Consider the following 23,053-nt stretch of genomic DNA (forward strand, 5'->3'; position numbering starts at 1 on the left):
GTCCAGTCCCCTCCTCCCAGACTGAGCCAAGTGTTCCTGCATAAGCTCCAGGTTTCAAACAGCCAACTCATGCAGTGAGCACAGGACTCAGTCCCACTGCCTAGTTGCCTCCCAAACTGATCAAGCCAATCAACTGTCTCACCTATTCAGAGGGCCTGATCCAGTTGGGGGCCCCTCAGCCTTTGGTTCATAGTTCATGTGTTTCCATTCATTTGGCTATTTTTTTCAATGATTGAGTAGAACCGAAATTTATTATAAGCCACAGTTGTCCTAGGGACCTCCATACTATATATATAGCCTCTATGGTTCTATGGGCTGTGGTCTGATTGTTCTTTATTTTATATCTAGAATCCACTTATGAGTGAGTACATACCATAACTATCTTTCTGGGTTTGGGTTACCTCACTCAGGATGATTTTTTCTAGTTCCATCCATTTGCCTGCAAATTTTATGCTTTCATTGTTTTTCTCTGCTGAGTAGTACTCCATTGTGTATATGTACCACATTTTTTCCATCCATTCTTCTGTTGATGGGCATCTAGGTTGTTTCCAGTTTCTGGCTATTACAAATAGTGCTGCTATGAACATAGCTGAGCATATATCTTTATGGTATGAATCAGCATTCCTTGGGTATATGCTCAAGAGTGGAATGGCTGGGTCTTGAGGTAGTTCGATTCCTAATTTTCTGAGAAACCGCCATACTGATTTCCACAGTGGTTGTACAAGCTTGCATTCCCACCAACAGTGGAAGAGTGTTCCCTTTGCTCCACATCCTCTCCAACATTGGCTGTCATTGGTGTTTTTGATCGTAGCCATTCTGACAGGTGTAAGGTGGTATCTCAGAGTTTTGATTTGCATTTCTCTGATGATTAAGGATGTTGAGCATTTCTTTAAATGTCTTTCAGCCATTTGTAGTTCTTGTTTTGTGAATTCTCTGTTTAGCTCTTTAGCCCATTTTTTAATTGGACTGTTCAGTATTTTCATGTCTGGTTTCTTGAGTTCTTTATATACTGTGGAGATCAATCCTCTGTCAGATGTGGGGTTGGTGAAGATCTTTTCCCATTCTATTGGCTGTCTTTTTGTCTTATTGACTGTGTCTTTTGCCCTGCAAAAGCTTCTCAATTTCGAGAGGTCCCATTTATTAATTGTTGTGCTCAGGGTCTGTGCTGTTGGTGTTTTATTTAGGAAATGGTCTCCAGTGCCAATGCATTCAAGATGCTTCCTACTTTCTTTTCTATTAAGTTTAGTGTAACTGGATTTATGTTCAGGTCTTTGATCCACTTGGACTTGAGTCATAAAATCATTTTTGTTGCTACTTCATAACTCTCATTTTGCTACTGCTATAAATTGCAATGTAAATATCTGTGTTTTCCAATGCTCTTAGGGGACCCCTGTGAAAGGGTCTAATGGTTGCAGTCCATAGGTTGTGAACCACTGTTCTACGGGTTACTGGAAGTAGGCAGCCTTGAAGTGGCTAGCACTACATCTGTGTGGCGCTTGTCTCAAACAATCAGAGCTTTATTAGAGAAATAACCACGGGGCCAATCCATAGAGGCTGTTTCCGTGGTTGTTGTTTTTTTTCAAACCTTGTTTACCCAACAAATCACATTTCTCTAGTAGCTTGAAGGGGGAGGAGTAACCATTTTTCATTTGTCCTAAACTTATTTCTCCGGCAGGCACCGTAAGACATTCTGCAAAAGCATCGGCTGTAGCCTGAGGGTTGATGACTCAGCCATTAAAAATGGCATGGACAGGGGCTCTGAAGTGAGACCTGGGCTGTGACTTCAGGAAATTGCTTAACATTTCCACCTCTCGCTGTCTTCCTCTGCGAAATGGCAGTCATAGCTCCTGAGTTTACAGAGCTCGGATGTGATTACATCACACCGCCGGCCGCCTCGCCCGCACACTGTGCGCTTTCATTTCCTCTCCTTCGAGCATCATTTTTGGTTCCACTCTGCTTCCTTCATTTTCCTCGGTCCCTCAGATTCTCAACGAAGAACTTAATAGTCAGAGTCCGTCTTCATTTAGCAGCCCCTTAGGGCACCACAGCGAGTTCAGGAGATGATTGCCACCACTTGTCAACAATATTGCAAGTGTCTGGAGATGGAGAAATTAGTCTTGACCCGAGGATGCCTGATAATTACCACGAAGTTGGACTGCTTGTGTTTGTTACTGATCCATCACTTCAAGGTATGGAAGCTCTTGCTTGCAAACCCTCCATTCAGAGGGTCAGACATGAGAATCGCAGGTTCAAGGCCAGCCTAGGATAGAAATGAGGAAATAAGGATCCGTTGTTACCGATTTTGCTCATGGCTGAGACGACGCTTGTGTGCGCTCAAATGCATGCAGGTGCCAGGATGTGAGGCTGTTGCCTCTCTTACCTATAGGAGAACATTGAGTAGAGACTGACAATTGAGTGACTGACAATTGAGAGGCGTGCCCCTGCAGAGCAGCTGAGAAACCGAGGCCTCTCATCTTCAAGTGCCAAGTTGTTTTTCCCTAAGCATCCTTACCCTCTCTCTCTCAGTCAAACACACAACACTCCACTCCACTCCTCGGTCCCTTGAGATATTTCTGTCACATCAATGTTCCCTTTTGCAAAGAGATTTCTATCCTCTGCATCCATGGAAATTACCCTGTGTATCCCTTGAAATGAGAACAGTGCCAAAGGAACTCATTAATGATACTTGAATCTGTCTGGGCAGCTGGTCGGGTTTCCTATCCTGTTTTTTTTTTTTAAAGCTGTTTCATTTGTGACTAAAATTTCTCAGAATCCCATTCACTAACTAGAGAATACTTTGAGTGCCAGCTGAGGCCTCCATCCTAGATGGGTTTGATTCTAGATAGGAGTCACATGGAAAGGAACTCGAGAAGTTGTGGCATTACAGGTTTTCTCCCTAGTCATCAGAGACTGATGGCAAATGAGTCAATATGAAAATAGACATCTTCAAAGTTTGGTATATATATGTATACACCAAATATGTATATGTGTGTATATACATATGTATATGTATATATATAGTCACTGAGTCTAATGAAAGAAGCAAGGACGAGTGTTGGGGAGGAATAAGAGCAGGAGATTTCAGGGCCTCTGCTCTTCCCTCACCAAAGCCGAAGTGGGGTACTGAATAGAGCTGTAGATACAGGAGATGTGGAACTAATGACCCACACCTGGAGAGAGCACCAGAGAGAAGAGAAACTGTGGGGATCCCTGGGCTCCAGCCTATTTCAGGAATAAAAAAGAATATTGGTTTGTGGTGTCTGTAGATAGTTTAAGACATTTCCACCAAGCACTGTATTCCCCAAGATAGTTCACCAAAATTTGGAAATGCCAAGAGTCATGATTATAGGTAGATCAACAGGTCAAAAAGCCCTTGTGGTTGAGTCTTAGAGTTTGTCATTGAGAAAAGCACTTAACTTAATTCTAACCCCCACGGGTACATGATGGGAATAATGCCGATGTCAGTTTAGAAAGCAAAAGCCACTCCTACATTTATGCAAAACACTGAAATAAAATGGGAAAAACACTAAACAATTAAAGGAACTAAAATCCACAGTAGCCTAATTAACCTTCAGCACATACAAAACCCCATACAAAATTGACTTCTAAAATGCCAGTCCCTGCACACCCTTTATGACCTTTACAGAGAAAAGATCTGCTCCCCAGCACCCTTTGGACTCACACAAAGCCACAAACAAGTGCAGTGAGTGTGTGTGCACCCACACACTCCCACCTAGAAAATCAACACTTCTGTGCAGTTGATTAACTCTCCGTGTCAAGAGGGAGGGTTTTGCAGATACAAGTGGCTTTTATAATCAGTTGTGTCCTGGGTGCTTTTCCAGTGGATTTTCAGGCAGTTGGTTTGTAGGAGCCATGGTGTAGCCTCATGTACTCTCCTCTCTGGGCTGGAGCTGGGCAAGTGACAGACAGTGCCATGAGCTGCAGTGGGCCCAGAAGCAGTAGACACACCCCTGTGCGAGTTGGATTTGTATTGTTTTGTTTTGCTTTGTTTTAAAGGCTTCAACACATGCTTTAGCAACCTTGAGAGACAAGATTGGTGGACTCTTGGATGTGAGCGAACACTGGCCACATGTTTGGGACAGGCAGTGGCTACGTTATTGTAAATATCCGCACCTGCCGGCAAGCTCGGACCATTGCTGAGTCCTGGTGGCCCAATGGTTAGAATTCACACATACGAAGCACGCGTAAACTTTAAGTGAGACTCTAGGCCCTTTGCCTATAAGTGCTTATGGTCTGTCTATGTTCATATCTCCAGCTATGTCGTGACCTTGAAAAGTCTATGCCTTTTCCTTAATTATCTGAACATTTACAGTCCAGTGGTTTCCCCTGCCCTGGGTCCCAGCACAGCATGTTATACAGTCACCAAATGGACATTTCCACTGCATTAAAAAAAAATAATATTCTAACATGAAGTATGCAAATACAGAACGGATGTGTGAAGGTCAGGAGAAGGTGAGCATTATCGTGGAATATTTAGCCTTTGACTTTCAGTCTTCTCACTTCTTCCTTCCCTCTCACAAATAAAGATTATCCTCCGAGGCTCATGGCTAGAACTAACCAACTATTATTGATGGCAAGAATATCTCGGGGGTCTCATTTTGCACAGCAATGACTTATTAAGGTATGATATCTCTTATACAAATAATGTGTTGTGTTGTGGGTAGCTGTTCCAGCTTTGACCTGGAAATACTACCCACACTGAGGCTTTGATAACTGTCATGCCTACAAGGTGGGGCTGAGACAGGAGCCCTGAAGACCCGAGAGGATGTGCTGGCTCTTGGTTCCTGGACCCTGGACGCTGGAGGTAGACCGAGCAGAGCTCTCCAGAGAACACTGCCGGACTGCGCTACACCTTTTCCGGACCCTGTAACCTATCCCTTTACTTGTAAGTGACCCCACAAAATAAACCTCCCTTTTAACTACGTGGAGTGGCCTTAATACTACAACCAATACTACAACTTTACTTTGTGAGTAAAAGTGTGTGTCTTGTTGCTTTACCCATGAGCTCCTAGTAGCCGCTACATTGCATGCAATGCACTTGCCCTATTCGTGTTCCTGGGAAAGACGGACAAAGATACTGAGCTCACAAAGCCTGGGGTTCAAATGAGGGATGAGAAAAAGACAGACGGCAAAGGGGCACGTGTGCAGAACCATGCACAGATAGAATATATTGACCTGTAGTGCTTACCGCTGCTCAGAAACACAACATCGTAGTAAGACAGGGAGTGACTAACAGGTCGGAGGAGGTCTGGGGCTGTCACAGATATGACCCATAGGAGAAGTGTTCTCAGAAAAGGTAAGGGCTGCATTACACATAAATATTGAACAAGAAAAGTCACATGAGACTGCCCCACGACCAGCGGGATGAAAGTGAGAATTGCAGAATCAGGAAGAAACGGGTCCGTGGAAGTTGGATTTTGAGATAGAGTTGTACAAACTTTGCATCAAAGATCGCCAATTAGTGGGTGGCCAAGGAATGAGCAGGCTCCACAATGGACTCCTGTGTCTTCCTCACATGCCACAGAGAAAGAAGCGTCGCCAGTGCCACACTTCATGTTCCACACAGCAATGTTGCAGTTCCTTCTCAAGCTTCTGCTCATATCAGAAACCTGCGCCTGGATGTGGTGAGCGTGCACATAAAGATGGGTGTGTGCTGTACACGTGTGTCATGTCACAGGAGTTGCTTCCCAGTCTGGGGTCGGGAGCTTGATTTTCTGAAATTAGCTGAGGATGGTGGGCTCAGCAGGTGACGTCACCTGCTGCTGAACCTGAGACCTGAGTTCAATCCCTGAGACTCATGTGAGAAGTTTAACTGATTCATGAAAGTTGTCCTCTGACCTCTACATGTGGTGGGCATGCGCGCGCGCGCGCGCGCGCGCGCGCGCGCGCGCGCGCGCGCACACACACACACACACACTTTCTAAATAAAGTGGTGAAAGATAACTTATGACCCCATACTTTGAAATAAGAAATGCATACTTTTCCCCCAACATCTACCCAGTCCACTAGAGACAGGGTCCATTCTGAATTTATAGGAGGAGTAAGTATCTATTAAAGCCAGGAGACTGAAACCAAGGTTGGATAAAGCACAGGGACAAATAGCCAAACAAATGGAAACACGTGAACTATGAACCAAAGGCTGAGGGGCCCCCAACTGGATCAGGCCCTCTGAATAGGTGAGACAGTTGATTGGCTTGATCTGTTTGGGAGGCATCTAGGCAGTGGTACCAGGTCCTGGGCTCGTTTGCATGAGTTAGCTGTTTGAAACCTGGGACTTATGCAGGGACGCTTGGCTCAATCTGGGAGGAGGGGACTGGACCTGCCTGGACTGAGTCTACCAGGTCAATCTCAGTTCTCAGGGGAGGCTTTGCCCTGGAGGAGGTGGGAATGGGGAGGTGGGCTGGGGGGAAGGGGACGGGAGCAGGAAGGGGGAGAACAAGGGAATCCGTAGCTGTTATGTAGAACTGAATGGTATTGAAAAATAAAATAAAGGGGAAAAAAAAGCCAGAAGACAAACTTGGATACAGCCCATCTTCTTGAATAGTCCATATTCTCTGACTGGCCCCTTCTGTATCCATGTTGTTCCTGCACGACGGAGATCACGGTCCTTGTTCCCTTTCTAATTACTAGGTACTTGCTCAAATGTCACATAAAGAATGACCTTCTTCCATTGTGTCACAGAAGGTGCTATTTTCTCCCAGCTCTCAGCAAAACTCTCGCTAGGATTTTTCTTATTCTTCTGTGCCACACTTCCTTGATGAATACAGCAATCAGCCTAACCTTTTAGTACAAAGGCAACATCCACATTAGTGCCCGTTTGAGAGTGGAACAGCCATGGAAAGTGGAATGCAGACACTGGCTGGCAGCTGTTCTCCGTGCTCTCTGGCTTCTAGGCTCATGTGTCCACAAATGAACCTTCTCATGCCCCTCTGTACCATGAGCTATAGCAAACGCCCTTTTAGAATTTAACCAAAAGCTATGCATTCACACATAGGTTCATAAAACATTTGATATATACATCAGAGGTTCTTATGCTTTTTCCACTCATGACTCTCTTTTTTTGCACAAGAAATTTCTATACAAACTTTATTATATAGGTAGATAAAATGTGTCAATCAAACATGTTCTGATGATAATACACAAATTTATTTAAAACAGTTCCTCATGCATATCCTTTTACCAGTTACTAAAGAAAGCAAATTTGCATACTGATCAGATGGACTTGCCCATTTATTTTACATAAATAAACTGTAGCTAAATGTTTGATATTGTGGGACATAGAGCATTTCAACATTTTTCAGAGGAGATCAACTTTTTTTTATTTTCTAATTGCCAATGCTAAGACTGCTACCTTGCATAAATACGTAGTATAAAAAAAGTATACTTGGGCCATTTCAGAAATCTGTCCTAATCCCAAACCAAAATTCAATGAAGATTTTTATGATGCTCAAGTCAATGGCTTAAATAGCATTTTTAAAAACTCAAACATTCCAAAACAGTACACCCCCAAGATACACTAAACTGATATACGCATGCTAAGGAATGAGATGACACTAAGAAAACATTTAAAAGTCTTCGTTTTTCAGATGAAGCCATTGGTGTTTCCATCAGAGCAGAATGAATGAACCACAACTGCTCATAGCACAGTAGTCTCAAAATCAGAGCCAACGTGTTTCACGTAATGTTCACTGGTGTTGGGTCATAACAGTGAGAGAAGTACATGCACAGGATGTTCAGCCTGAGGCTGAAGAGAATCCATGGGCAAGAGCTGGCAGAAACATCGTGGGTCCTTGACATGTTTAGCTTTGAATTATTTGTTTTGTATTTTGAGCATTTCAGAAACGTTTTGCTGTTGCTGTTTCTTTTCACAATACCCTTGCTCAGTCATGTGACCTCATATGCTGTCATGATCCACAATTTTACAAGCTGTGATACAGATGATAGAGACAGATAGATCCATCTAGAGAGATGATTGGTAGATATATCGATAAATCAAAAATGGTTAGATTGACAAATAGGTAGATAGGTGATAAAGAATAACAATTTGGAGAGCTATTAAACAAACAAACAAACAAAAACAGAAATGTAGGCCAAATATGGATAAAGGTGCAGCTGATAATGCTGTGGTTATAAAGGATACAATACTGCCCATATATATATGTATATACACATAGATACATGCATATATATATACACATAGATACATACACACACACACATATATATATATACATATATATATATAATATATATATTTTAAAGACCCTGCAGTGAGCACACATTTCCTAGACATGAAAACCACAGTTCTGAAGTGAAAGCTTGATACGGCTGAACACATTAAAAAGCATCACTGAAGCCAATGGGCTCTGGAAAGATTTGATGTACGCATTCTCATTGCTTATGCTTTCATAATTATGTCTATTTCAGGGGACATACTTGCTGTTCCAAAATCCGTCTGCCGACACTCGGTGATTCACTTTAACGTGCCCTCCAGGTTGCAATGGTGTGTCTGTGCCCTTTAGCCTTGGGCGGAGCACACTCACAACGCAGGCACTTCACCTGGACAACATGGGTTGTGTCCTAGGCAAATCGAAGCCTCCCCAGACGGAGGTCTGAGTAGGTACATCCAGAAACCAAGAATACATCCCCTGTTTCTTCTTGTCCCCTCTGCCACAAGCGCTCTTACACTTGTCTTCTGTGTCCAGCTTCTGTTTCATTCCTCACTCCTGGACGGTGTCACTCTGTCTCATATCTGGTCATTAGTACAATATTCAAATCATCTGTCTATTTTGTGCTTCAAACTGTGCACCCTGAGTCACCCTGTGTCTTGAGATATAACTGAAGCTCCCTGCGAATAATATCAGTTCAACTACTTTAGGTCCACAATGGTCTAAAAGGACTTTAGTCATCATATTTTCAAAAGACTCCAGTGGGGGAAGGCAGGCTCTTCCCCTTCATTCTCCTTCAATACTTTCCTCACCAGTGTGAAGTTTGCTCTCACACACATGCGTGCGCGCGCGCACACACACACACACACACACACACACACACACACACACACACACACACACCATAATTAAATTATTCTATAAATAAGATATCCTAATGTGATGAAGTTGGGTTTTTGTTTTTGTATTTGTCACCCTAGAACGTTTGGTACCTGCTAAAGGTTAAAACATACCAGGCCTGGTGTTTTCAATAGCCTGGGAAGATTTTAATGAGGAAGTGGAACCTTGGGACTGGTTTGCTGGGAGAGAATATCTAGGACACCAGGCCCATATGTGGGTGCGCTTTCTGTGTGCTCAGAATCAAGCTTCTATTTCTGTCCCCAAGTTTTCCTTCATTTTGCTGCAGTCCTTTATTTGTAAGAAGTACAGACTTAAATGAGTCCAATTTTTAGGATAAATTATTTGTACAAAGAGGCTGGAGACAGTTAGTCTAATTGCCGCTCATTCAGGCAACGTGGTTTCCTAGGAAGGGAGCTTGGGAGCCAGCATTGATTAGGCACCTGGACGTGTCAGGAGCATCACAGACATTATCTTAATTCCCCAACAACCATGGAGGGACATTATTATGGCTGCCAATTGAGCGAGAGGCAAATTAGGCAAGGTCACGGATCTATTAGTGGTTACAGCCATGATTCAAACCAAATCTCTCTCACACCTCATTTTGTGTATTTTTTTTTTACACTCTGTTTACAGAAGACTTAATACAGGCAGCCAGACCTGAGTTCTGCCCTCATTAAAATTCTCAGATCCAGGAGATGTCTGTTTATTCGGGTTTACGTTCTGTGCATCTTCCTCCTAATCATCATCCTGGGCTCTGACCGTCCCTTATCTTCTCCACTGTCCATTGTCCGTATGGCGGTCATCACTGGGGTTGCATCTTTGACATTTCCATCATTGTATCAAACTCACAATTAATAGCTAGCGTGTGTCGGTGCTTCTGAAATTGAAGAATCGGGTGTTTCGACATTGCTTCCACTGTCTCTTCATTCATGCTAAAGAATATTCATTTTCAATCGTTAACATTTTTAGTTTTAATTTTTGACCGTTAACTTTTTATTAATTTTTGAGCACTGAAGTATTTTTATTTTAATCTTTAAACCTATTTCTTTTATTTTTGAGATTATAATGACATCATTTTCTCCTTCTCTTTCTCCATTCAAACTCTCCCATATACTCCTTTTTGCCCTTTCAAATCCATGATTTCTTTTTCATTAATTGCTGATATATATATATTTTATATATATATATATATATATATATATATATATATATATATATATATTCCTAAATACATAAGTACAGACAGCTCAGTCAATATAATGTTTCTTGCATGTATGTTTTCAGGTCTGACCATTTCACATTGGATAACCTAGTGGTGAGCACTTCCATAGGTAAGACTGTTTCTCCCACTGGCAACATGCCTATGGTTGTTTGTGTAGAGTTGAGGCCTCATGAGTTTTCCCTTAGCATGTCTCTTGTTCTAGTTCAGCTCATGTGCAGGCTGCCATGTCAGCAAGACTTTATGGGCGTAGCTTCTGACCTTACTAGAAAACACAATCTCCCAGCAGACTCCCTTTCCCTGGCTTTTATACACTCACCCATTCCACAATGATCCCCAAGCCTTCAGTGTGGGGATTGTATTGTAGATATATTTCTTCAGCCATGTTCATTGCTTCCCTAGTCACAACACCTGTGAAATGGAACCTAAATGTCCTTCAAATGATAAACAGATAATGAAAATGTAGTATATATACTCTACCAAATACTATTCAACCGTAATGTAAAAGTGAAATTTGAAAGTAAATGGATAGAACTAGAAAAGATCATACTGAGTGAGGTAAACGAGACACAGAAATACAAACACCACACGCTCTCTCTCGTCTGAGGCCCCCAACTCCAAATTTTCAGGTGTGAGTACAAATCCTGGAGTAACTAACTACAGAGAGCAGGGTGAGAAGTGGGGGATCAATAGAGAGGGAATATCAGGGTACAAGTGACCTGATGGGGGAAATGGAGGACTCTAGGGATGAGGGAGGGAGCTAAATCAGAAGAAGGAGAAAACACAGTAAAATGACGGGAAGTCTGAAAAACTCATAAAGGACCATGCTATTAACTCTTTACCTATAATACACTTAAGTCAGTGCACGAATATATGCATTATAGTTCAAATGAAATTTCCCATCTGGGCTCACAATGTTTCCTCCAAGAGCCAAAGACCATTTAACAAAACCCCCAACACCAGGCATGAAAATCCCTCTTTCAGGTAGTGATCAGCATTGTCCAAGAGAGTCCCAAAACATGACAGGCTAGTGCTATGACCTTTGGTTGCCCCCTGGAAGTAGATAGTAAGTCCTCTATTGCTGAAGACACTGTGCACTTCAGAAACAGAACCCAGAAGCCCCTGAGCTGGATCTGACCTCTTTCATGGGATCTATTGCCCTCTTCTGGCCTCTGTGGACACAAGAAAAACATGTGGTATGTATACATACATATATACATACCAACCAAACACATAAGAAAATCTTTTTTAAAAGATATATTTGTAAGTTTTTCTTTTTATCCTTTTTTTATTAAGAAAAAATTTTCATTCATTTTACACACCATTCAAAGATTCCCCTCTTCCTTCCTCCTACCCCCCCCCAGCCTCTCCCTCCCAACCCACCCCCACTCTCCCCCCACAAGAAGGCAAGGCCTCCCATTGGGAGGCATATCCAGTAGAGGCAAGTCCAAGCCCCTCCCTCTGCCTCAAGGCTGCACGAGGTGTCCCATCATAGGCAGTGAGCTCCACAAAACCCACTCATGCACCAGGGATGGATTCTGATCCTATTGCCAGGGGGCCCCCCAAGCAGATCAGGCTATACAACTGTCTAGCCATGCAGAGGGTCTAGCACAGTCCCATGCAGGCTACACATACATTGATCCAACTTTCATGAGTTCCCACTAGTTTGGTTTGGTCGACTCTGCAGGTTTCCTTATTATGATCCTGATGTACTTGCTCATAGAATCCTTCTTCTCTCTCTCTTTGACTGGACCCAGAGCTCTGCCAGGTGTTTGGCTGTGGATCTCCACATCTGCTTCCATCAGTTACTGGATGAAGGCTCTATGATGACCGTTAGGGTATTCACTGATCTGATCACTGGGGCAAGCCAGTTCAGTTCAGGTACCCTCTCCACTATTTCTAGTAGTCCAAGCTGGGGTCATCCTTGGGGATTCCTGGCAACTTCCCTAGCACTGGGTTTCTCTCTATCCCCATGATGTCTCCCTCCATCATGGTATCTCTTTCATTGCTTTCCCACTCCATCTTGGTTCCAGCTCGACCATCCCATTCCCTTATGTTCTCACCCCCCATCCTCTACCTTCCATTGTCCACCCCTCATCCTCAGTTTACTCATGGAGATCTCATCTATTTCCCCTTCTGAGGGCAATCCATGTGTCCCTCTTTGGGTCTTCCTTTTTAGCTAGCTTCTCTGGAGTTGTGGGTTGTTGTCTAGTTATCCTTTGCTTTACATTTAGTATCCACTTATGAGTGGGTACATATCATGTTTGTCCTTCTAAGTCTCCCGCTCCCCTAAGCTCTCTTTACCTCAACCCTTGCCCTTCATTACCCCTACTCATGTCCAGGTTGTTCATGTAGATCTCATCCATTTCTGTGTCATTGGGTGATCCCTGTGTCTTCCTTGGGGTCCTGTTTTCTAGGTAGCCTCCCTGGAGTTGTGAGTAGCAGTCTAGTCATCTTTGTTTTACATCTAGTATCCTCTTATGAGTGAGTACATACCATATTTGTCTTTCTGAGTCTGGGTTACCTCACTCAGGATGATATATTCTAGTTCCATCTATTTGCCTGAAAATTTCATGATGTCATTGTTTTTCTCTGCTGAGTAGTATTCCATTGTGTATATATATGTACCACATTTTGTTTATTCATTCTTCAGTTGAGGGACATCTAGGTTGTTTCCAGGTTCTGGCTATTACAAATTATACTGCTATGAACATAGTTGAGCATGTGTCACTGTGGTATGATTGAGCATTCCTTGGGCATATGCCCAAGAGTGGTAAAGCTTGGTCTTGAGGAAGATTGATTCCCAATTTTCTGAGAAACCACCACACTGATTTCCAAAGTGGCTGTACAAGTTCACACTCCCACAAACAGTAGCAGAGTGTTCCCCTTGCTCTATATCCTCTCCAACATAAGCTGTCTTCAGTGCCTTTTATTTGTTTCTGCAATCACTTGAAATTGGGACTAAAAAGCACCTTGGGATTTCTCCTGATGTGCTTTGCTTTCATTTTATACTGCTAGGCAGGGCCTGAGTTTACAGGAGCTCTTCCAACATACTGAAGATTTGAAGACAGCAATCTTTAAGATATTACAGCTTGGCCAGCTGTTGGATTTGATGTTAGAATGTACTTGTAAATAAAAATAACAAGATCTCACCCCTGTAGAATTATAGTCTAATGAGGGTGGTGTTTTTCTAACTCAAAAATAAGGCCCATCATATAACCACCACTATGAACAAAGTATATAGGAAAGGGGTTGACCTCAGCATGAAAGACCCTACCTAGAGAAGCTTAACATAAAGTGGGAGGGTCAAAGGATGCCCCCTTGAGAAGATAAAAGTTGAGCTGAATTTCATGAGGAATTATCGACTGCTTTCTCTTCCATTGTCTTTTATTTTCCTTGTGTTTATTCTTCCAACATTATTGATGAGTTAAAATAGATTTTAAAACATTGAAAGTAAGCTGCCAGGTGCTAGTGTGCTAATTAACAATGCAATGGAGGCAGAGGACAAATTCTCTTGACTGCTACATGAAGCCACCCACATTCATGTATGAACCACCCCAGACTCAGTGGTTCATGACAGCCAGCATGTGTTTGCACTTCCCTGATGTTGTCTCTCAAGTTCAGATGACTCAGGCTGGATGTGGCTAGGGACTCTACTTCACACTGGACTGGCTTTATTCTTCCTGCTTCCCTGTAAGACAGCAAGCAGGGGGATGAGATGGCTATGCTGCTCATATCTCATCCTTCTTGGATCTGCAGGCCATGTGAGCCTGTTTTTCACATAACAATGTAAAAAAATGCAAGGAGGGAATCAGAAATATGAGGGGTCTTTTAAGTCCTAGTAGACTCAAAATTTTCACAGTTGTAGTTCTTGCCCTGATTCCATTGATGAGAACAAGTCAATGGCTAACCTCAAAGCCGAGGAGAGAAGAAGCATAATCTACCAATTAAGGGGCTCCACCAGGAACGCAGATGGAAAAGGGCAAAGTGCTAGAGTTAGTAATTTGACCTCTGCAACTGCTATGCATTTCACTAATAGATGCATACCTGATAAGATTCTGTATCTGCAATATGTCCCATTGAAATAATTGGCTTCAATAAATTCATGGAAGCTTGGTTTAAATATGTGCTGAGTATATTAAAGACTTATGATTGGTAATCATGAGTCACCTTCAAATGATAAGAGTCCTAAATTATAATCTACACAGCAGCTATTTGTTGTTAGTGTGAGTAACATAACTTCTAAACAGGTTATCACTGTGATTGAACTTATAAAAACACTGGTTAAGCATTGCAGAGAATACTAGAAAATATGAGAGAGAGAAAAAGGCACACAAGTTTGAAAATGTATCTGAAATTATGTATCAATATCCCAGACAAAATTAGCAAACACCAAGCATGTATATGCATTCTCTGAAGGACAAGGACAATGGGATAGACATGTGATGGATGCCAGAAGTGTAGAACATTAGTATAGAGACAGACTGTGCTGTACAACCAGTCAACTAGATCTCCATGGAACTCAGGAAAGACATTACTGTAGACCGAAAGGTGAGTCCCTGGCACAAGCAGGATTTGTACAAGCTGAGATTACATTTGAGAACAACCAAGCAGAGGAACTGGAGTCAGCAAATGCACATGGTTACATTTCACATATCTTAACCAAAAAGCATAGGGAACTGACTGCCTAGGGTAGATAGTTTCTTGGAAATAATAATGTTGACAGCAAAATGGCTAGTCATATGTAGTGCATACTGTGAGCTGGGGACTCTTGGCGTCTTTTACACATACTTTGATGTCATGAAGGTACCATTTAAATAAATATTATGCAAATGGTTATGGTTTTTTCCAATGATATAAACTAGTTTACTGGATCAAACAAGTAGAGTAATGACTTTACTAGCTAGCCTTTGGTTGTTCATGTGTCTCTGAGAGTGTTCTAAAGACTGTGTAAGCTAATAAATTTACTTGAAACTTCAGAACTTTAATTTCCATGATCAACTACACCCAAATAACTCTTATAAATGGAGGAAAAGAAGTAAAAAGAAATCAACTTTATTGGCATACCATCAAACATGGAATAAAAATGATCATACAGTAGGGACCAGTGAGTGATATGTTTGTCAGGGAGAGAAGAGAGAGTGGCGCAAGAGAAGAAAGGAGAGAGGGAGGGAGGGAGGGAGGGAGGGAGGGAGGGAGGGAGGGAGGGAGGGAGGGAGGGAGGGAGGGAGAGACAGACAGAGATAAAGGGGGAGAGAGAGAGACATAGAGAGATTCTAGGGATTGTCTAATAACGTTATGGTGTTGAGAAGCTTTATAGTCTTCCTTAGACAAGGTAGGGAACCTGGAGACTCCGTCTGGGTACTGGATGGCACATGAAGTTGACACATTAATTAACACAGGGGTGAAAAGAGCTTTGAATCTGCTCTAAGTTCTTATTCAAGGACCATGGCTGAGTAGCGGTGTGACCTTGGGAGATTCGTTGACCTTTCTAAACCCGAGAAGCGAACATGAGTTTGCTAATGTAAGACAACACATACAAACACAGTACTGGCCCACGCTAGATGAGTACAATGCTCTGGCTTCTAGCTAAATACATACTTCTCTAATCACCTTAAAGCTTAATTATGTATAACATGGGCCTGTTTTGAATCCCTATGGTGTTGTGGTAGCCAAGACAATATCACGAAAGAAAAACTCCATGGCAATTCCTTGTATATGATCCAAATGGAAGGACTTTGGAGGAGGTTGGGGGGGGCAGTGGAAATCAAGCCTACATCCTCATAAAAGCTATGTACTTGGCTAATACTCTACTACTGAGTTATACCCCCAGCTCTTAAAAAGAAATTCTTTAATTGAGATGAACTCCAACTATGTCTCCCAAGTTGTCTAACCTTTTTAAAAACTAAAGAACCACTCAAGGGGCAATCTCCTCTACTCAAGAGATCTTCCCTACTCAAGAGATCTACTCCATTCAAGAGATCTCCCCCACCCAGGAGATCTCCCCCACTCAAGAGATCACCCCCACTCAAGAGATCACCCCCACTCAAGAGATCTCCCTACTCAAGAGATCTCCCCAAGAGGCAGGAGAAGTAGGTGTCTACACTTAAGAATACTGAAAAGAACCATAACACTGAGAGTGATGTATTTCATAGCATTCTCTCATTCAAGAGCAGAAAAACACACTGCAAGCCAAATTAGAGTTTCTGATTGAAGGAAAACTCGAAGCAAGAACTGCATTTTCAGTTTATAGTTAAGCAATAGAAAAAGGATACATCAAGAAAAAAGTAAATCCATTTTTAGTTTAAAAGTGGGGACCAGGTTAAGTCAAGCAATATTGAATATTTGATCTTATTTTAAAAAGCATTTGTTTTATATTTGTGTGTGTGTGTGTGTGTGCGCGCGCGTGCGCGCGCATGCACCCAGATGTCCAAGGGGATCAGAAGGGAATTGGATCCTCTGGAGCCAGAGGAACAGGTGATTGTGAGCTGCTCAACCTAAGTGTTGGAAACCGAACTCCAGTCATCTGAAAGAGCAGCAAGCAGAGCCACCTCCCCAGCCCCTCATATTTGATCTTCTCAGACTTTGTTGGGTAACAAGGCTGTTGTGTGCTGACTAATATCTGTCACCACTGTTGGCTGGACACTGTGTGGAGGGGGGGGCTTTACAGCTGGATGTGACTGTAGAAGCCAGGGGCCCCCCACTTGGCAGGTGACAAACTGAAATCACGAAGGTCAAACTCAAAGTCACATGGTAACAGCAGAAGGTGGAGCCTGCATCCAGATGCCTGGACACATTCCTGCTCCACTATTCATGAAGCAACTACTAAAAAAGTATTTCAAAAATAAGAATATTTAATATAATTTGGATTGCCTGAAACATATACCAGCTTTGTGACCTCGTGTAAATCATTTGATTGCTCTTGGCTTCAACTATACCACAACTATAAATAACCAATAACCAAATAACCAAAATATTTCATAGATTCTTAATAAAATTCAATAAAGTAATGGATGTAAAATATCTATAAATTATCTAATGCAAGGTCTTGAACTGGTAGTTCAAGGTATTTGGTTAGCCTGGACTATTTTGGTTTGGTTTTATTTTGTTTTAGGTAGAGTTTTACTATGTAGCCCTGGCTAGCCTAGAACTCACAGAGATCCACTTGCCTCTGTCTCCCAAGTGCTGGAACTGAAGGCATGTGCCACCATATCCAATTCTGGACAGTTTTCAGAAATTTTTAAAAAATAGTTTAAATTTCCAAAAATAAATATTTTTCATATAAAATATAGGCGTTGAGTTTATGTTTAAAATTGAGAAAGTCTGGCAGGTTAAAATTTACCTTTTCGCATAGCCATGATTAACCAGGTAAGAATTACTAGCCCATCCCTCTACAGATTCATTCATTCTCTATTTCTGACAAATGATATGTCAGGGTACAGACCTGGCCCTGGTTGGTATGTAAAATTCAAAGTTTTCATTGAACATCAAATTTTATTGTAATTTACCCATTTGGGCCTTGATGCTTAACACAGATTGCTACACACTTTTCATGGACTCAAGTAGAGTAAAATTAACATAAAAAGAAATATAGAAATTAAATGGTTGAGTGTCAAAGAAGCACTTTAAAAAAATTCTTGCAAGAATTATTCCTGAACATTACACCCCAGCGTCATATTTACTGAAGATTAAACTATGTATAAAAGAATGAGACGCTGGCATACCTTGCTCCTCCAAGTTTGTGAGCTAAATGCTGCTCTTGGGTGATGGAGAGAATTTTCTCACCCGCATTCAAGGAACCAATCAGGTGCCAGCATGTCTTCAGCTCTGCAGCACCATCTCCTGGTTTCAAACAGCCAAAGACCAGCGTGACACCCATTAACAGGGAAATGTACAAAGCACAAAGGAAAAATTGCTCATCTCTTTCAACTGTAACATGGTTGGTTTTTCTGTTGCTGCATAAACTTGATTCTTGAAAAATATCTTCCTGAAGCATAAATGAAATGAACTTTTACAGTGTAAAAATATTACGGAGTGTCTATAAACATGGACTCCATGATCATTGAACTTGATCAAAACAATGTTTCATTTTCAAGCAGACTGTGAGTTTAGAAAAACACTACAAAACTTTCAAACAATGACCTCTTTAACCCACATGGTTTGAGTGACTAGAATTCTCTGTGAGGGTGCAGAAATATTAGATGTGTGGTAGACCTAATTTGTCAGCAACCAAGAAGTTCTTCCTCCACTGGTCATCCAAGTGAAATACACACCTATGCCAAGAAACTGGAAGAAAACAGTGCATACCATTACAAAAATTATTTATTTACTGGTGCTAAATATTCTATTTAATTTTTCCCCTTTGCATTGGAGGAGAAAAAGCCCCCAGTGGTCCCATTATATGAATGACTAATGAGGAAGCCATTTCTGCTAGCCCATCTCTGATATGTGGGAGGGACTGTAGCAGGAATCTTAAAAGTTCTTATTAATAAAGTCAAACCCGAGGCCATTTATCGGGGTCAATGCTGGCAGATCAGAGAGACAGAACAAGCCACAGCTATCTCACCTCACCAATTCCTCCGCTGGTCCTGTTTCCTCAGACTGGAAGCTTCTGTGTCCTCATCCCAATGGCTCTCAGCTGAACTGCTGCTTAAAAGCCTGAATGCTTAACCAGCCAAATGCTTAACCAGCCAAATGCTTCTAGTTTCTGGTCCTCACGCCTTATATATCTTTCTGCTTTCTACCATCACTCCCTAGGATTAAAGGCTTGCTTCCTGGGATTAAAGGCATGAGTCACCATGCCTGGCTGTTTCCAATGTGGCCTTGAACTCACAGAGATCCCAGATGGATTTCTGCCTCTGGAATGCTAGGATTAAAGGCGTGTGCTATCACTGCCTAACTAGTGGCTTTTCTGTTCTCTGACCCCAGATAAGTTTATTAAGGTACACAATATTTTGGGGAACACAATACCACCACAAGGGACTAAACAAAAAAAAAACAACAACTCTATTTTAAGTTATTAAGAGGTGCTTGTTATCACAGCATTGTGTGACTAGTTCTGACTGGTATAGATATGCAAGATGGGGCTTTTTAGCTGGTTCTTTGAGTTTAAGGAATCTAGCAGAGATTGTATTTTCTTTTATTTCTTATTTGTTGATATTGGACAATCTCTAAGATGGAAAGTATGCCATGATAGAAGGAAGTATCCATCCTGATATATATCCAAGCATGATTAGCCTTGTTACATTGAAGACCAGCAACCTATGGAAAGAAGAGAGTATTATTAGCAAGGCTGTGTTGTATGCAACTATGTCATAGTCAAGCTAGCAGCTCCACTCCTGGGTCATTCCCCTAAAGAATTGAAATCAGGGGCTCAAAGGCATAATAGCATGCCAGTGGTCACAGCTGCCATTATTCACAATATCCAAGATGTAGAAACAACCTGTATGCCTGACAGAGGACAAGTGGGTTAACACAATGTGGTATATACACACAATGGAATATTCCTCCTTGAAAATTAAGAAAATGTTTCAATGTGCAACATTTGAAGTATGTATAAGATATTATGCTAAGCAAGATAAAACCATTCAGAATGACAAACACCACACAATTTCCTTTACATGAGGAATTTAAAATACTCAAACTCATAAAATTGGAGAGTAGAATGGTGGTTACCAGCAACTCCAGAGGAGGAGAGATGGAAAATTCCTAATCATGGAAAACAGCTAAATTTCCATCTTGGAAGATACAAGTAAGATGCCATTATATTCTGTTTCATTCATTAACTAATCAGGGCATTCACTATTAACTTCAGATATCACCTTTTCCTTGACATACATTTCATTTTTATTATGTTTCTTGCCTCTCTGCTCTTTATATATGATTTGTTTTCTTCTCAGTACTATGGTGGATTATTATAAATGTATATGTTTTAATATTTGATAGTGAAAGTTCCCACACAGAATTCTTTCTCAAAATATTCTGGAACATTCTTATCCATTTATTCTGCCAGTCAATTTTAGAAACAGTTTCATGACTTCAAAAGAAAAGTTAGTCTAGATTAGTATTAGAATTATATTAAGCATATAAATTATATTGCCAAAAATTACATTCATGAAATAGTTGATCTCCTGGGCATCCCTACTGGTATTAAATTCTAAGTCATTTTATTCCAGCTTCAGACTATTTTTGTCAATCTACAAACTTAAAATTAAAACTTCCCAGGGAATATTTCACAGTCCCGCCCAAAGTCTGAATGTACTTGGCCATTGTCATTTCCTTCTCGTTACAGCAAAGCATAGCAATAGATAATCATAATAACCATATGGTCATATATGGCATCATTTAGGTTGGCTCAGCATGCTCTTCTGATCATCAAAATTCATTTGTTCCATGTTCTTTGAACTTGACATGTGTCATAGTCAAGGATTCCACTGATGGGATGAAACACCATGACCAAAAGCAAGCTTGGGAGGAAAGGGTTTATTTGGCTTACACTTCAGCATTGCTGTTCATCATTGAAGAAAGTCAGTACAGGAACTCAAACAGGGCAGGAACCTGGAGGCAGGAGCTGATGCAGAGGCCATGCTCCTCATTGTTTGCTCAGCCTGCTTTCTTATAGATCCCGGGACCACCAGCCCAGGGACGGCACCACCAGCCATGGGCTGGGCCCTCCCCCATCAATCATAATGAAGAAAATGCCTTACAGCTGGATCTCGTGGAGGCTTTCCCTCAGCTGAGGCTCCTTCCTCTCTGAGGACTCTAGCTTGTGTCAAGTTGACACACAAAACCAGGCAGCACAATATGTAAAGAACAGATCAAGCTAAAAACCTAAATTCAAGTCATTGAACAGTTCTTAATTTGGAGGATTTTAAAAATGACTGATGGTCTCCTTTAGTTTTTTCTTTACACTGTGAAGCTGCAGTTCTCTGGAAAAACCTTGGCTGACTGAAACATCGTGAGTGTGCAGGTCTGGAATGTTGTAGCTTAAGAACCAAAACCATTCTGTGCTATCGTGAGTCCCTGAGAAAACAGCCATTCACTCTCAACCTCTGAATACAGTCTAACTATCTGCTTTGATTGTTGTTTGCTTTCTTGCTCGGTTTTGAGACAGGGTTGTTGTTGTTGTTGTGGTGGTGGTGGTGGTGGTGGTGGTGGTGGTGGTGGTGGTGGTGGTGGTGGTGGTTTCCCCAGAGTGCTTTTAAACTCATGATCCTACTGCTTCAGCCTCTCAAATGCTAGGATCACATGTGTGCACCAGCATGTGTGGTCCCATAGGACTAATTTTCTCACAATACTGGGTGAACCCCTCAGAAGGCATTAAGCTTAGATAACCTTCATCCTTCACCAGCTCTAAAGTTAAGAATGATATAAAATAACGCGTGAAGCCCGTAGGAACGATTGGCCACTTTGTTCTAGCCAGCCTACCCAATGTGCTCACCAATGTATTTGTCGAAATTTTGATTGATGGCTTTCTTTGCTCTTTGCCTATAAAAGTTTACGTCATCTCTTCTACAGTTGAGCATGTCATTACATTCCCAAGTCATAGTAACTCATATTTGACTTAAAATAAACTGTTTTCTTATTTCCTCTAAAGCAGAGTTGTTTTTTCTCTATTAGCTATGTGAAACTTGGAATGTTTTTACACTGTTTTGACTTTCTCATGATCACTTTGTATTTCTTTCTCATAATCCTACATCGTAAACAGATGACTCTAAGAGTTTCCCATCATGCAACCTGGGCCACATTTGCTTTATCCCAAGTCAGAAAGGTCTAAAAGGTGAGTAATCCAGAACGATGTATAGCAGATACAACTTTCCTGATGAATGCCTGTTGTTGCCACATCCATAAAAAGAGCTTCCTAAGAGCTGGACCCACAAAAGCCCGAGAATGAATTAGCTGTCTTGCTTCCCAAGTACTCCAAATCCCCAAGCTTCTTTGTGGCTATTTGACTTCATGTGTGCCATGCCATCAAGTTTGGGATCACTCTCATCAAGGCAAGGCTTCCTACGGTATTCTGTTCAAGATGCACGCATAAAGGTAGTTCTGTGACTGGATTTGATCGAGTCAGGTCAAGCGGAGCAGCTCTAAAAAGGGAATGTCTCACACACTTAACATAAAATTATGTAGTGTGAACCGGTAGGACAGGAATGGACTTTACCACTCCCCCAGACAATTGATAATTGTAAAAATTCTTTTTAAGCCTTTTAGGTCATCACTAGCACTTTGAGGAACATTTCCAGGAACAATGAATATAAAAGCCATCCTCTCCATATTAGAAAGTTCCTGATTTCCCCGCAGAAGAGCAGCTTTAATTCAGAACCATAAATTTATTACCCACAGAAAACACAGACAGAATTACACACTAGCTGGATTCATTAGAAGGTTGTATCTCCGAGCTCTGTTCTCAGCCCTGCCGCTTCTTAGCTGTGTGTGTACTTTGGAAACTGCCCGCTTACTATAAGCCTCTGTGCGTGCATCTACCTGGCAAAGAAAACAGTCACTTTCTCATACAGTTTGTGCGAAGGCGAACAAGCAACGGACATAAGAGGGACTTTTTAAACTGTAAAATGTGGTGTCTATATGTTATCATGAACTACCTATTTATCTCCATTAAAAAAATAGACATTTGCCCTCGAAAGCTGTGTAAGATAACACAGGATGAAATGACCATCTTTCAGAAATTGTTAAGGAACTCTGTAAGGAACATTAAGAGTGGATGCATCTTTAAATCTCTCAGAGTTCT

Source organism: Peromyscus maniculatus, chromosome 18 (genome assembly GCF_049852395.1).
Source record: "Peromyscus maniculatus bairdii isolate BWxNUB_F1_BW_parent chromosome 18, HU_Pman_BW_mat_3.1, whole genome shotgun sequence".
Classification (NCBI taxonomy): domain Eukaryota; kingdom Metazoa; phylum Chordata; class Mammalia; order Rodentia; family Cricetidae; genus Peromyscus; species Peromyscus maniculatus.